The 12668-nt window shown below is 44.0% G+C and overlaps 1 protein-coding gene across 4 annotated transcripts in view; it reads left to right on the top strand.

Annotated features, from left to right (window-relative positions):
- Positions 1-12668, top strand: part of RSAD1 (radical S-adenosyl methionine domain containing 1) — a 2083664-nt gene that overhangs the window by 1183174 nt on the left and 887822 nt on the right. The window lies entirely within an intron of this gene.

The following is a 12668-nucleotide window of genomic DNA, read 5'->3' as shown; positions in this document are numbered from 1 at the left end:
GCAGTGCTTCACATTGCTTTAACATAGGTTACGTATGCATTCATTAGTATGCATGACCGTTTCACCTTCTTATATATATTTAAAATATCATTCACTACTACACAGGCCATTTAAATGCATTTTAATAGAATTTAAAAGGTAAATGTCAGGAATTATTTTTATGCACAGATTTCCTAATGAAAATGGAAAGGAAGTGGTGGGACTTGAACCTGGAATGCCTTCTCTTTGTGCGAAGGCTCTACCACTACGCTATTGCAATTTGGCTTAATTTGCATATTAGTAGTTTATCCTCTTCGAAGTCTAAACTGCTTACTGTAGCTAAGCAATGGGCACACCCGCACACACACGCGCAAATACGGGCAGCTATTTCAGGAGTAATAAAAAAAATTGTTTTAACTTTTATTTCATTTGTACAGGGGTTTTGAATGTAGGGGAGTGTAGTGTTGGGGGTATACAAATTTGAGCGGACTCGCTCATATCTGCTGACATTTGCAGAGTTAGGCACTTGCAGGGGCGTGGATATTTGGAATGCTCGGCAATGTGACACGCCCCCTGCACTCCTACACACACCGTGTTAGCCTGGGAGTTGAGTCAGTGCGCCCTCATGCATATGCATGATGCGCTGACGTCTAACTCTTAGACGGCAGTCTCCGAGTAGGACTTCGTTCATCCTACACGGAGGATTACTGAATTCCCCCCATTATTTATTAAATAGAAATATAATGCAGTGTGGGCAAACTGGTCTCAAAAAACAACAAATGCAACAAAAAGAAATAGGAGACACCAGACCAAGGCAGATAAAGCTTAGTAAAACTCCAAATGTAATCCACAAATGCAGTACAAACAATGGTGAGTGCTTTCATAGCCAAAGCTACTTCTTCAGACAATTCAATACATTACTCGTTAGTTTTTAAAAATATTATCAGCCAATCAAAGCCAGTTTCCAGTTAAAACAATTTGCCTAGATACTATTAACTTAAAGTAATAGTACTAAATAAAAAGATAAATTAACCTACAAGGCCATGTCAAACCCTGAGTTGTTGGACATGCTCCACTTAAAGAAATCCCAGTCTCTCAGAGCCACACACTCCAGGGATCTAAACCTTGTCATCACAATGAACAAAACATGCTGGAGGGATAGGTTAAATGCCTAGAACTTTATACTTTACAGACTTGTTAGTTTGGCTTTTAAGGCTATGATTCGTGAAGACTTGAGGAAAGAATTCAGCCTAACCTTCAATAAAACCTACCCAGGAATCAAGGACATTCCTGTGTAATGAATCACAATCATAAGACCAAAAAGGGATAGATTCATAACTCAAACAATAGCTAGGTTTTGGAATAAAATCCCAGTAACAATTCAAGAATCTTGTTCAGTAAGAGTGTTTAAAGCTTGATTGCATAAGCATACTGGAGATAAATATAAATCTAGGTTTAGTAGACTGCAATAGCAAAGGTCTAATGGACCATCTGCAACATGTTATATAATGATGAAGTAATACATGTGGAGTTTTGAGTTAGAGGGAGAGGATTCCGGAAAAGAGGAATCAACAGATGGTGATGACATGAACTTCTTAGTACAGAGGGCCCTTTTACATAAGTCTTGCTAAAAGATCAATAGAACGTAAAGATGGGAAGACATATAGACAGTAGACAGAGAATATAGCAAAAGAAACGCTGACTTGGAGTATTTCTTGGATGCATTCATTTGCAGTGTGGCTAAGAAGAGTGGCGAATCAGATGCAGAATGAGAAGGTGGACATTTCTGGTCACGAATGATGTGACATGGAGGTGTCTCGATGCAGCTTGTTCAGGGACAAGTATAAAGGGAGACATGGAGAAGGAATTGACTTGGGTCTTGTACCACGAAGGGTTCAAACAACTGGTACAGCACATTACCAGAAAGGGCAGAACTTTGGATGTTGTCTTAACCAAAGTAGAAGGTTAATAATTTTAGACATATTTTGTGGTTTTGGTAAGGACTGAATGAAGGAAGTGAAAGTGGTAATCCTGATGTGGAAGGAAATTTTCCTGATGTTAGGTAGTCTAAACTCACCTTCATTTTTACATATGGGTTCGGAGCTGATCCTCGGCTCTGACTCGGCCGATTTTCAAGCTCGAAGACTTCTGGTTGGCTCATGGTTAAGCAGGTATCCCATGATGCACTAGTGCATCCCCAGATCTCATTTGCTGTGTCGACGCATTCGGATGTGCTTCTCTTGGCTCTGGCTAAGTCTCTTTCAGTTGTTTCATTCATATGTGGTTTTTGCATATTTACTGTTATTTAGTTGGATTATATATAAAGGCCTTTACCTAAATTGTTCTGTGGACTTGTTTGACCTTAGTAGTTAGTATCCTGTGTACCAGTAGTTAGGCGTTGTTGCGCTTTTTTTGCCTAGATCGTAGTTTTGGTGGTTTTTCGCCGCTCTTAATCAACAGGGGCTCCTGTTGATTTATTTGTATTGTTAACTTGTTGATTGTTAACTTGTTGTCTTTGGCAGGGATCCGCTAAAGTCGTATTTTAGGATTGTTGTTGCAAATTTTTTTCCTGTGTGATTGAACCTGTGTGTGTGTGTATTTTATATACTTGGTCTGTTTGAGTTAGAAGACCTAGTTTTCTATTACACCGGGCTTAGGCCCGTTTACCTTAGAGGACCTAGTCCTTGTGTAACTCTACTATCTGTATTTTTCACATCTAAAAATTTTCCTGTGTGACTGAATATCTGTGTGTATGTGTTAAAGTAACCTGGTCTGTTTTAGTTGGAAGACCTAGTTTTCTCTTACACTGGGCTAGGCCCGTTTAACTTAGAGGACCTAGTCCTCGTGTAATTCTTCTGCAGGGCTAGGCCCATTTTAGTTAGAGGACCTAGTCCTCAGTTATTCTCTCTCTACCTATTTCTCCTCTGGTTTTGCGTGTGTGTCTGCAATGTTTAAGGATAGCAAGGAGCATAAACCCTCTGGGTTTAAAAAATGCATGAAATGCTCCCAGAAAATGTCATTAAATGATGGCCACAGTAACTGTGTCTACTGCTTGGGAGCCATCCATTTGCAGGAATCATGCTTGTTCTGTCATGCTTTCTCTCCTTGAATGTTGTAGGAGAGAAAGAACTAGCTGATACTCAGGGGTCTTCTGAAACCAACCTTTGTGGAAGCCTTATCTAGTTCGTCAGCTTCTTCTTCCAAGTCTACAAAATCCAGATTTGACTCCAAATTTAAAGCTTCAAGAAGGCCTTCTCCGGCACCGGCTGGTGTCTCGGAGCCACCTTCCAAATGACCAAAATCTGCTTCCTCGACTCCTCAGTCTTCGAGCCGAAAGAGAGCACCATGGTATCATAGTCGGTCACAGGTACTTCGGTGCCAACTTCTGAACCTTTGGAAATAGCAGTTGACACTACTGCTCGGAGCCGAGCCAGTCTGTAGAATCCCTACCATTCTCCTTGCTAATCAAGTCTCTAGTGCCTGCTAGGTCGAGATCCCCTACCTTATCTTCCAGATCTTCCAGGAGCCTTTCAGAAGAAGATGTGGAGAGGGTAGTACTGACACTCCTGAAGTAGTCTTCTCTGCCTAAATTTTTGTTGGCTCCGACCCAGTCAGCTCCGGAGCCACTCAAGCCAGTTTTGCCCTCGTCTGTGATTCCTCCTCTGAGCCATGTTGGCCTTTTGGAGCCAGAGTGCTTGTTACCAACGGAGAAACCCTTGGTTCCGGCTCCCCTTGCTGCTGCATTGGAGCCGAGTTCGGCTCCGACATGCTCGGCTCTGTCCGTCGTGTCCAGGGACTGAAGCACTTCTGTCGGTGCCAATGGGGAGGGTTTGAATCGATCTTCTTCGGTTCCGAGCCTTCCTCTCGGTGCTTCTGCCAGGGTGAGCTTGGACCCTGCATCTATCTTGGAGCCGATGGCTCTGGCTCCGGCGCCAACCTTTGTCTCTCCGGAGCGGGGGAGGTCTTTGGAGCCGGAGAGGTCGGCTTTTGAGGTGATGAAGAGCATGCTGTCTCAATCTACAGCCCCTGCCAGTGGTACAAGCACTCTTTCCTCCAGGATTCCCACTTCAGTCTCAGTACCTACTCTCTCCGGAGACAGCAGAGACCCGCAGCCTCAGAAGCCACCAACTGGTGGTCCCAACTCTTCCGAGGCCTCCCCAGAAGGTCCCTTCGAGGAGTCCCCTTGGAAGAGGGTATGCAAGAGGAAGCATATTGACTCCCAGGATGAGTCTCTGACATCGGACACTGACCTTGAGGAGTCGGAAGGGTCCCCCAAGTTGTCCTCTGATGATGTCTCCTTTGTAGACATCCTGGAGATCCTTAAACAGAGGTGCGACTGGCCCACTGTCAACCCTTCTGTTGAGGAGTCGGTGTACCTGAAGGCTTTCGGGTCTCAACCCTCTGCCTCTTATGTGTCTCCACCTTTCAACGAACTAATAGATTAGTCAGAAGGTGTGTGATACTCCCGATGCCATGCAGCCATTTCCCAGGAGACCAAATAAGTTCCTGTCTGCCCCTCCTGGATAAGAGCTCTTGTCTAAGGACGTTCCCGCAGATGCCATGGTGGTAGTGGTGGCCATGAAGGAGGAGTTGGCGGAGACTTCTTCCTCTGTTCATCCGCCAGACAAGGAGTCTCGACATATGGACAGATTTGGGAAGCATGTATTTAGTTCAGCGGCATTTACACTCCAATCTCTGAACTATCTTACCCACTTCACGAGGTTGCAGAGGGATCTCCTCAAGGAGTTAGGAGATTCCATACAGGGTGCTTGTCCTGAGGGAGTCCCTGATAGGATCTCAGCACAGTTGTCTACCCTAAATTCTGTAGTTAACTCCTCCATGTGGCTTATCTCCCATGCGGCTGATGGAGTGAGCAGAGCAACGGGTTCAGGAGTTGCCCTTAGGTGCCACTCCTGGATGCGCTTGTGTAATTTTGCTGAGCCATTCAAGTCCACCTTCACCAACTCCCCGTTTGATGGTTCCTCCTTGTTTGGTCCCAAGGTGAAAGAAACACTCAATCAGTGTGAGCAGGAAGGAAAGACTCTCTCTGCCATGGGAGTACGTTTTAGTGTTCCCTCTCGACCATACCCCAAAGGTCAAAGGGGAGGTAAAATGTGGTTCAAAAAGTCCCAGAGGGTCTTTCCGGACACACACAGTGAATCCTCCTTCATAGGCAGAGGAGGAGGAAATGGTAGACGTCGCCCTAGAGGCAGGGACGATCCGCAATACCAGCAAGGCCGTGATTCCTTTCGAGGGCGTCCTTAGCGCTCCTGATATAGGGCCCAACTGCATTTCTCTGGGGCCAGTCGGGGGTCGCATCTCTTTGTATTCAGAAGCCTGGCTAAATATCACCCAAGACAAGTGGGTACAAAGAGTTGTTACCAGAGGCTATATCATACACTTTTCCCTTCCACCATTTGTTCCCAAGAAGATCCCAGATGTCTCACCCAATCACAGGGATCAGGCAACTGTGGAGATCAACAAATTGCTCTTAAAAAGAGTCAACCAGCCCGTCCCAGCAGACCAGACATGATCCGGAACGTACTCCAGGTTCTTTTTAGTCCCAAAACGAACCGGAGACTGGAGGCAAATTTTGGACATCAGCAGATTAAACAAATCCGTGAAGAAGGACAAGTTTCGGATGGTCACACTTCAGTCGATACTCCCGTTGTTAGGGAAAGGCTATTGGATGTGCTGTTTGGATCTCCAAGACGCCTACTACCATATAAAAATGGACAAGGTGTCAAGGAGATATCTGCGCTTCCAGCTGTGAGCCATTCATTATCAGTTTCGTGCTCTGCCCTTTAGTCTCACCACAGCCCCCAGGGTGTTCACCAAATGCATGGCAGTATTGGCAGCTCACTTGAGACGTTAGGGATTCCAGGTGTTTCCATATTTGGACGACTGGCTGCTGACCGCCCCCACCAGGCATCTACTCATCCAAAACAGGGACGCCACCATTCAACTTTGTGCTCAACTAGGGATCTCCATAAACTGGGAAAAATCTGCATTACTGCCCTCACAATCTGTGATTTTTATAGGCGCAGAGGTAGACACAGTGGATCTGACAGTTCATCTCCCTGCCGAAAGAGCACAAAACCTCATCTCACAAGTTCAGCGTCGTCTTCCACTTCGGAAGGTCAAAGCAAAATGGATTCTTCAACTTCTCAGTACGATGGCCTCAACCATTCTGTTAATAACTTTAGCCAGGTTGCACATGAGAATTCTCCAATGGCTCCTGTTTTCCCAGTACTCATTCCAATGTCTACCGCTGAGTCAGCCTATCCTGCTGACGGAGTCATGCAAAAAGGACCTTCATTGGTGGATAGCCCCCAACAACTTTTTCACGGGAGCTCCCTTTGTGCCTGCCCATTCCATTGCCACTCTGACCAAGGATGCCACCCAGGTCGGGTGGGGGGGACATTATCTTGGCAGAACTGTCCACGGCACATGGCAAGAACACGAGGCTCATCTGCATATCAATGTTCTGGAGATGAAGGCTGTGCTTCTGGCATTGCAAGCACTTCAGGACTTTCTTCCTCCAGGGACGATTGCGATACAATTGGACAACATGTTGGTTGTGTGGTATATTAACAAACAGGGTGGTACCAGATCTTACCCACTCTGTTGAGAGGCCATGCGAGTTTGGGAATGGGTGATTTCCTCCCAGTGCTTTCTGGTGGCAATGCACATTCCAGGGACAACCAACGTGATAGCCGACAAGCTAAGTCGGGCAATCTTACTGCCTCACAAGTGGTCTCTGAAACGGGAAATAGTGGAACAGATTTTCCAGAAATGGGGACAACCTTGCTGTGACCTTTTTGCCAGCCCAGTCAATGCCAAGTGCAGCAGTTATTTTTCCCTAATTCCCCCTCCGGGGGAAACACCCAGAGATGGCTCTGGTCCACGATTGGCCCATGGGACTTCTATATGCTTTTCTTCCATTCCCTCTTATCCCCAAAGTGATTCAGAAAGCCAATCAGCTGGGAAGCAAGTTGATCCTCATCGCTCCGTACTGGCCTCGTCAGGTCTGGTTCCCCTTCGTCGAGCCTCTTCTCCTGGATGATCCTTGGATTCTGGACCCAGTTCCAGATCTATTGACCCACATGTTGGGTTTGCTACATCCTGCTCTCCACACCCTGAAATTGACAGCGTGGCTGCTCCTGTTCCATCTCTAGTCAGGCTTCATGATGTTTCTTCATCAGTGTCACATATTCTCTTATCCTTGCATAAACCCTCAACCAGAAGGCTGTATGTCAGTAAATGGAAAATGTTTTCTATTTGGGCACAGAAAATGAACTTGGATCCTTACACCGCTCCCATTCCCGTGATTCTGGAATTCCTTTCAGAGCTTTTTCAGCAGGGATCTGCCGCAGCCCCCATCAAAGTGCAATTGGCGGCAATCTGTCATTTTTATTTAGCGTCTCCAAATGCCAACCTTATGTCTCATAAGCTATGCAAGACTTTCTTGAGTGGAGCCACTTTACTGAGACCACCATTATAAGAACATGTGGCCTCGTGGGACTTAAATTTTGTGTTGTCCAAATTGACATCCCCTCCCTTTGAACCTTCTCACTCATCTTCTTTAAAATATTTATCTTGGAAGACTGTGTTTTTAGTAGCTATTACGTCAGCCAGACATGTATCTGAGCTACAAACCCTGTCTATTAAGCCACCTTATTTAATCTTTCATAAAGACAGGGTATCTTTATGTACCAATCCTTCGTTTGTTCCCAAAGTTTGTTCTACTGCCACCTTAAATCAGTCCATTGAGCTTCCAGTTTTCTTTCCCAATCACTGTAATGCAGCTGAATATCGTTTCCACCAGCTGGACGTTCATGGACAGCTACGTTTTATTTGCAACAGACCAAAGAATTTCGGACGTCAGACCAGTTATTCATTTCTTTTTCCGACTCTAGATTGGGCTTACCAGTTTCTAAGGTGACATTGTCTAATTGGATGTCTAGTTGCATAGCCTTCATCTACAATTCGGAGGGCAGACCTTTACCCCACAGGGTCAAGGCTCACTCTACCAGGTCTCTGTCTACCTCTGCAGCCTTTCAAGCCAGGGTACCACTTGATCATATCTGTGCAGCAGCTATGTGGGCTACCCCTCACACCTTTATTACTCATTATAAGTGGGATTTAGCATCCAGGGGTAGAGCATCCTTTGGCTCCACGATGCTCAGGAGTATTTTCCAATGAGCCACCCAAGAATAAGGCTCTAGGGACGCTGTCCCATATGCAAAAATGAAGGTGAGATTGGACTACCTAACATAAAGAAGTTATGTACTCACCATAACGTTCCATGTTGGTAGTCCATGTCACCCTTCATTTTTACTAACCCGCCCTCCTGCCACATCCTGAAAGATCTGGAGGTAATAATTTAATTCTCTTGGTTGGTGACCCTTTAGTATTGGTTTGTTGGTTAGGGTTTTTTCTTTTTTCTGTTTCTAGCGAGCAGCAAACAAGATCTGGGGGGGATTGCACTGGTGCACCATGGGATACTTGCTTATTCATGAGCCAACCAGAAGTCTTTGAGCTTGAAAATCGTCCAAGTCGGAGCTGAGGATCGGCTCTGAACCCATATGTAAAAATGAAGGGTGAGATGGACTTACCAACATGGAACGTTATGGTGAGTACATAACTTCTTTTTCTTTCCGATAGTTTGTGTAGTAACCTTCCACAGTGACAATAATGATTTTATCAGGGGATGCTTATGTTGTCTCACAAGGCGTTGTTGCAGAATTGATGCCAGTATTATTCAGCTGTGTGAGGGGGTCCAGACTTCCTCCAGCAAAAGTGCAATTCCCCTCAAAAAGGGAAAGTGGGGGTGTGGGTGAGAATGATAAATCTAATAGTTTACTATGCGTCTTTAAATTTACATGATGTTTTACAGCACATTATTACATAGGAAATATTCTTGAGCAAGATCATGTCATAAAATATGATGCATTGTGGGAAGTATTAGAAATGAGAAAATAAGGAGATGTGAACAAGAAAGTATAATGTATTTTTATATGTTGAAAATGTAATGCATTAAGAGGAAATGCATGTTAAAGAAAGTAGGGGTATGATGGAAAAGGTCTTGTATAGCACTGGGAAATAATTAGAAGCAAATGTTAGGGAGGCATTGCTACTCTGGCTGGTGAAAAGACATCTTGCACTGAGGACTTTGACAATGAGGAGTAAAGGCAGAAATGAAATATAACAAAGAAAGAAAGAATGACTATATTTAGTTAAGGGAAATTATGGTGAAACATACATGCAACATGCATTTTTAATGTGTACTTTAAGAATTTGGTGGATGTCCTGCAAGAATTTTACATTCAGATAAATTATCATAATTAAACATGAACAGTGTCTGCTATGCTTTTTCCAAATGGAGGTAATTTGTTACAGATGTCTGGAAAAATTTTTATGATAAAAAAAAGTTTAAACAGGTAACAGTAATTAACACAAGCAGCTCAGTATTTAAGGCAGTAGTGATACCATTCGTGAAAATTATGATTTACAGACAAGATTCGTATATTACTAAGTGAGGGAATTACTGTACAAAATGTATACACAGCCACATACAGGAAACCTGCAAAAAGCAGATCCGTGGGGTCCTTCGCAGCACAGGTCTCTCTTACCATAACAGTATCTAATTTACTTTCTAACGCACGTATTTCTTATGCAGTTCTTAAATCACATCTATTGTGGTGAAATCCTACTACTTATAATATCAGCATGATAAACCTTTTCCCCCAGTAATAGCAAGGTGTTCAACAGCCATTACTCGTCTCTCTCCAAAGGAATATTTGGTTCATAACTGATTAAAAAAATAGAAGGGGAGAGGGCTACCTTACTAGGACACAACATATTGTACCAGTTTTATATTTCTTAAGCTGCAAAAAATGTGTTTCCAGTCCCTCACTGCCATTTCCACACACCTGCAACATTCGGAACTGACTGCTGGATAAGATAATCAAGAGTGGGTATAAAAATATTTACCACTCATCCAGTGAAATTATATCTTCTAAATTTGAAGGTGTAGCAGAGGGCCAGAAATATTTCTAAGGTCAGATTTCTTGGATTTTTTTACATCATTTTATATTTGTGTCTAAGCTGTAGATTGGATCCCATAAGGATTGTAAATTTGGATACTACCTCCCAATTGAAAGAGGGGAGCCCAATCTCGATTTAGACCTCCATTGTATTCAAGAGGCCAGTCCTTGTTAGTCTATCTTAACAGTGTCATATGACTTACTTCTACTTCCCAGTCAGAATGTTGAAGAGAATCCGATCTCCCTGAACTGCCTCAAATCATCATTGTCATCTTCAGCCCCGTTTTCCCATTTTTTCTACATGGGGTCAGGGTATTGTGTTAACTGTCGCCAACTCTTTCAATTCAGTGCCACACTCCCACCTTCTTCAACACTCATGCCTGACTGTCTCAGATCTTCTTTCACACAATCCATCCACTTCTTTGCTGGCTGTCCTAGCTTCCTCTTACCTTTTTCCTGTTTGTCCCAAATCTTCCTCACCAGATTGTCTTCTGCTTTTCTGCACGTGTCCAAACCACCATAATTGTTCTCTTTGATTTTTTTCTGCAATCGGAGCTACTTTGGCTTCTGTTGTTATCTCATTTCTTCATCTGTCCCTCACTGTGCATCCTACCACCCTTCTCATGCACTTCTCATGTGCACAAAATCCCTAACTTGGATGCTCACTAGGAATGTGTATATTGTCTAGGAGCAGCTCATTTAAGCAAAAACTGCTGAAACTCTTCTAAGACCTTTTGCTGGGTCATCACACAATCTGATGCCAGAAGCTGTTCCCAAGATCTTAGGGAAGGAAATTTGGTTTGCTGAAGTCCCCAACCCTTAGACTGTCAGATTGTGAATAACTTTTTTAATCAATTCAATGCATTAGTTTCAAGTGCCCAGTAAACCAACTTAATGGTTTATATGGCAATTGCTTCCAATGGAAGATGAGATAGTTTCTTGCCATCACCTATTTTTTCCCAAAAAGGCATTTAAGCCCCCTTATTCTTCTTCTTCTTTCTGCTGCTCCCATGAGGGGTTGCCACAGCAGATCAACTGTTTCCATTTCTTCCTGTCCTCTGCATCTTGCTCTGTCACATCAACCACCTGCATGTCCTCTCTCACCACATCCATAAACTTTATCTTAGGCCTCCCTCTTTTCCTGTTACCTGGCAGCTTCATCCTTATTAGCATCTTTTTCCCAATATATTCTGCATCCCTCCTCAGCACGTCCAAACCAACGTAATTTTGCCTCTCTGGCTTTGTCTCCAAGCCTTCCAACCTGGGCTGACCCTCTACTTATTCCTAATCCTGTCCATCCTCGTCACACCCAGTGCAAATCTTAACATCTTCAGCTCTGCCACATCAAGCTCTGACTCCTGCCTTTTTGTCAATGCCACTGTCTCCAACCCATATAACATAGCTGGTCTCACTACCCTCTTGTAGACCTTCCCTTTCACTCTTACTGGTACTCGTCTGTCACAAATCACTCCTGACACTCTTCTCCACCCACTCCATCCTGCCTGTACTCTATTCTTCACCTCTCTTCCACACTCACCATTACTCTGAATTGTTGATCCCAAGTACTTAAACTCATCCACCTTCCCCACCTCTACTCCTTGCATCCTCACCATTCCTCTATCCTCCCTCTCTTTCACACACATATATTCTGTCCTAGTCCTGCTGACCTTCATTCCTCTTCTCTCTAGAGCATATCTCCACCTCTCCAGAGTCTCCTCCACATGTTCCTTACTCTCACTACAGATCACAATGTCATCTGCAAACATCATAGTCCATGGGGACTCCTGTCTGATCTCGTCTGTCAACCTGTCCATCACCATTGCAAATAAGAAAGGGCTCAGAGCTGATCCTTGATGTAATCCTCCCTTCACCTTAAACGCATCTGTCACTCACAACGCAGACCTCACTGCTGTCACACTACCCTCATACATATCCTGTACCACTCTTACATACTTCACTGACACTCCCGACTTCCTCATACAATACCACAACTCCTCTCTAGGCACCCTGTCATATGCTTTCTCTAAATCCACAAAAACACAATGCAACTCCTTCTGACCTTCTCTGTATTTCTCCATCAACACTGTCAGAGCAAACATCGCATCTGTAGTGATCTTTCCTGGCATGAAACCATACTGCTGATCACTAACCATCACGTCCCTTCTTAACATAGCTTCCACTACTCTTCCCATAACTTCATGCTGTGACTGATCAGTTTAATCCCTCTGTAGTTACTACAGCTCTGCACATCACCCTTATTCTTAAAAATCGGTACCAAAACACTTTTTCTCCATTCCTCAGGCATCCTCTCACTTTCCAAGATTTCATTAAACAATCTAGTTAAAAACTCCACTGTCATTTCACCTAAACACCTCCATGCTTCCACAGGTATGTCATCTGGACCTACAGCCTTGCCGTTCTTCATCCTCTTCATAGCTATCCTTACTTCCTCCTTCCTAATCCACTGCATGTCATGATTCACTATCAGCACATCATCCAACCTTCTCTTCCTCTCATTCTCTTCATTCATCAACCCCTCAAAGTACTCTTTCCATCTGCTCAACACACTCTCCTCGCTTGTGACTACGTATCGCTCATTATCCTTTATCACCCTTACCTGCTGCACATCTTATTTAAGCC

This window comes from Protopterus annectens, chromosome 12.part0 (genome assembly GCF_019279795.1).
Source record: "Protopterus annectens isolate FY-2018-M chromosome 12.part0, PAN1.0, whole genome shotgun sequence".
In the NCBI taxonomy this organism is placed as follows: domain Eukaryota; kingdom Metazoa; phylum Chordata; order Ceratodontiformes; family Protopteridae; genus Protopterus; species Protopterus annectens.
This window is presented reverse-complemented; position numbering and strand designations above follow the sequence as displayed.